Source organism: Gavialis gangeticus, unplaced genomic scaffold, assembly GCF_001723915.1.
Source record: "Gavialis gangeticus isolate Ggan-Ray unplaced genomic scaffold, GavGan_comp1, whole genome shotgun sequence".
Taxonomy (NCBI): domain Eukaryota; kingdom Metazoa; phylum Chordata; order Crocodylia; family Gavialidae; genus Gavialis; species Gavialis gangeticus.
This window is the reverse complement of record NW_017729033.1, coordinates 41,659,517-41,663,494: the sequence shown is the minus strand read 5'-3', so window position 1 is coordinate 41,663,494 and position 3,978 is coordinate 41,659,517.

The window sequence follows — 3,978 nt, the reverse complement described above, 5'->3', positions numbered from 1 at the left end:
GCGGGTAGAGGAAGCCGGGGAGGGAGCAGGGGGGAGGGGCACCTCCAGCCTTCCCCAGAGCCGCGCCCTGCCTCACCTCTAGGGGGGCTGCAGCCCTGTTCCTCCAGGTGGGGGGAGGCAGGGCAGAGGCGCCCCTCACGTTGCACCACCAACAGCTGGCAGTGGAGATGCCCTGCCTCGGGGCAGCCTGTGCGGGGGCAGTACTCTGACTGCCAAGGTGGTTTTCTTACCAGCGAGGGGACCCGGGAGGCAGGGGGTAGTACCTTGACTGAGATAAGGCACAGTTAGCCTCCCACTTTCACTTCCAGTGGGACGATCTTGCTTAGGGTGACCATCATAGAGGACATTCCCATTTTCTGCTACTCTATCCTCTGTTGATACCAAACCCGACACCTGTATGTCTCTTTTTTCTTGAAGAGAAAAATAGAGGACATAAAGGCATTGGGTTTTGTATCCATGGAGGACGCAGGACAACCAAACCATCCTCTATGACAATCGCCCTAGTCTCGCTATGGAAATGGGAGACTCCTCCTTAGCTTGCTCCTGTGGCCGTACAACTGAGGGCAAGTGAAACTTGAGGGCATCTAAATATCCAGGCTTGGGCTGGGATGTAGGAAGATTTGGACGTATCTGAAGCCCCAGGCAGGGATGGAGAATGCTTGCCAGTAGCAGGGCCATGTATTGATCGTGAATGACTCATGGATTTGGAATTGATTTGGCTGATTTGACTTGGGACATGAAAAATTTTCCTTAAAAAAAAAAGAAGTCTGCCCAAGGCTTGGCCTGCATGTAGGATGCTTTTCAATGGATTTGGGAGTATCTGAAGTCCCAGAGTGAGGGCCTGGGATGGAGGATCTTGCCACTTGTAGCGCCATAGATGTTTTTTGGAATGAACGAGTTCTGCTCAATTGATACGATTTGGCTGATTTGACCTGGAACTGGAAATATTAATTTAAAAAAAAAAGCCTGTTCTAGGGCTTTGCTGCCCTCCCTATGAGAGGGTTCCGCCTAATATCTAACCTAAACCTTCCTTGCCACAATTTGAGACCATTGCTCCTTGTTCTGTTATCTGCCACCACTGAGAACAGTCTAGCTCCATCCTCTTTGGAAACACCCATTCGGTAGTTGAAGGCTGCTATTAACTGCATCCTTAGTCTTCTCTTCTCCAGACTAAATAAGCACAGTTCCCTCAGCTTCTCCTCATAAGTCATGTCCCCCAGCTCCCTCACCATTTTGGTCACGCTCCACTCAGTAGCAGCCTTAGGGGAGGGCAAACTGGGCAACTGCCCGGGGGGCCAAATTTTTGCGGCCTGAAGTTTTTGCAAGGAAGTGGCTCTATTTGCATTTTAACACTCAACCATTTATATAATTCCTCCAAAGAATACTGAAAAGATCCACAATACAACTAGTGGGTTAATATTTACCTGAGTACATACCTCTAAGGGTCCCCAAATGACTCTCTTGCCCAGGGCCCCAACAACCCTAAGGCCACCACTGCTCCACACTCTTCAACTTGTCCACACTCTTTCTGTAGTGGGGGACCCAGAACTGGACACAGTACTCCAGATGTGGCCTCACCAGTGCAGAATTGAGGGGAAGAATCACTTCCTTCAATCTGGCAACACTCCTGCCAATGCAGCCCAGTATGCTGTTGGCCATCTTTGCAACAAAGGCACACTGCTGGCTCATATTCAGCTTATTGTTCCCTGTAGCACCCCAGGTCCTGTTCTGCAGAGCTGCTGCTTAGCCAGTCATTTCCCAGTTGGTATAGGTGAATCTTGCAATAAATTTAGACTGGTCACATGTGCAGATGTATAATAACTCTATAGCAGGTTTCTATCCAGCTTTAATTTGAACATGTAGCAGGGCCCTAGGAATAATACCAGACCCAATTTTTTCTTTTGCCCTCCTTCAATTATTTAGAGGGGAGGATACTATTTTTATAGCAGCTAGACATATTCTATCACTTCTGAAGATGTGCATCAATCTAAATTAAACACTAGTCTCATTTACATAAGTATTTGTATCTCACCTTTGCAGAGTTCCTGCTATGAACTAACCACATTTAAGTTTTCACAAACAGTACTCTTTTAAAAAATATAATTTTAAAAACTTTGTGTGCCTAGTTTCTTTAAGTTCACGTTCAGTGCCAAATATGAAGATGCTGGAAGATGCACATTCATCTTCCCGCACAGAATCAGGCAATTTGTTCAGCTTCTGTCAAAAGCTGGTGGAGTAGTGAATAATAATCTATATCTTCAAGGAAAATTGATGTGGAAAAATACCATCATGGTTGAACAATTCTAGGTGACTAGAGTCTATAATACTATTATATTGCCTAATACATCCATAATGTAGTGGAAATTACTTGCTTGGCTATTATTTGTATGGTGCAATGAGAGTTCCAACTAGCACATGGGTTGGCAACCTATGTCTTGTGGCCTGGATCCAGTCTTTGGTAGCTGCGGTGGCCGGGTGCGAGGGGGAACAGTGGCACATGATGGGGACCACAGAGGTTGGGTCCTTGTGCCTTATATGTGCTGTTTGTCCCAATACATTCCTGTGCCACATTCCACCTCTTGCGTGTGCAGTGCCTCCTTTTATAAAGGCTGTCAACCCCTAGACTAGCAGACCAAATTCTCTTACAAACTCCTGGGGCACATCCCCAGGGGCGTGTCCTTGCAGGGGGGAACAAAAATAGCTGCACAAATTTGTGCCACTACTTTCTGCCGCTGTGCATGCCCCTGCAGGTGGGCTTTGGTGCAGGGCAAGATGCCCTGCTTTGGGAAAACTGCTGTGTCTCTGCTCTTCCTGGCATGCTGGAGGAGCTGGGGACAACTAGAGGAAGGGAAACATTCTGGCTGGAGCTCCTCTTCGAGTTGCGGCCAGGAAGGACCGAGCCTCCGTGCCTGCTGGCACATGCTCCAGTACTGCACCACCTTTTTTGTGTGCTTTTATTTTTTTTTTGCTACCAGGAAATCCCAGAAATGTGCCAGGAATGTGGTTTGTGGCACCACAAAGAGGTTTGCAGCGCCACAAACCACACATACCTGGACATCTGGATTTAGCCCTGGAAAGCAAATTGACCCACATGAATAATTTAATTTTTTGACATTGCAAAGTTATAAATATGTGTAACGCTATAACATGCAGATTTAGCATCCAAATAAAAGGCTTAAAGGTGGTGCATATGGGTCTCTTACTTTTGGGGATGTTCTGCAAACATGTCCTTTGCATATTGTGCTGGGGGGGGGAGGGAAATGCTCAGCAAAGCCAGACACTAGCAAGGACACTGGGATATTACATTCTAGCAAGGGTCTAAATAAGGCATTTTTTGCTCTTATCTAGGAATGCCTCTGACCTGAAACAACCAGTGGAAGCCAGACTTCCCATAGCACCTGTGTGAATGAGATGCAGTGAACCTCATCACCTGCAGGACATTTCATCATTGTCCTTCACTGCCCTGCAACTTGTACAGTCATTAACCTCAGTTCAGAGTGTTTCTGGCTTTTATATTAATTTTACAATATTCATATTCATTTTACAGTGGTGTAAATGCCTTATACCAGTTGCGGGGGGCGGGGGGGGGATGAAATGAGACAAGTAGGGCACAATACTCCACAATGTTTGTTGTATCTTGTACAGCTTCTTACATATGTGCAAACTGGGTGCACAGTGCTACCAAATAAGAACAGCAATATTTTTGCTAGGTATAAATGAGTAAACAAGGTATGAGATAGAAACAAAGACATATAAACTAAGGCTTTTAAAAATATTTTAGGCACCTAACCCCTGATAAACAGTACAGCTAGAAAGTTTTTTACTTCTGTAGAAATCTTTCAATAAGAACACAATGGGATATGTCTGCGGCACCACATACCACACATCCAGCTGTTCTCTGTGCTGCAAGGGAGCAGTGTGGGGGGGAGAGAGTTGACCTCTGGAGGTTCTGGGGTCAAACCCCCCCCCCCCACAAAA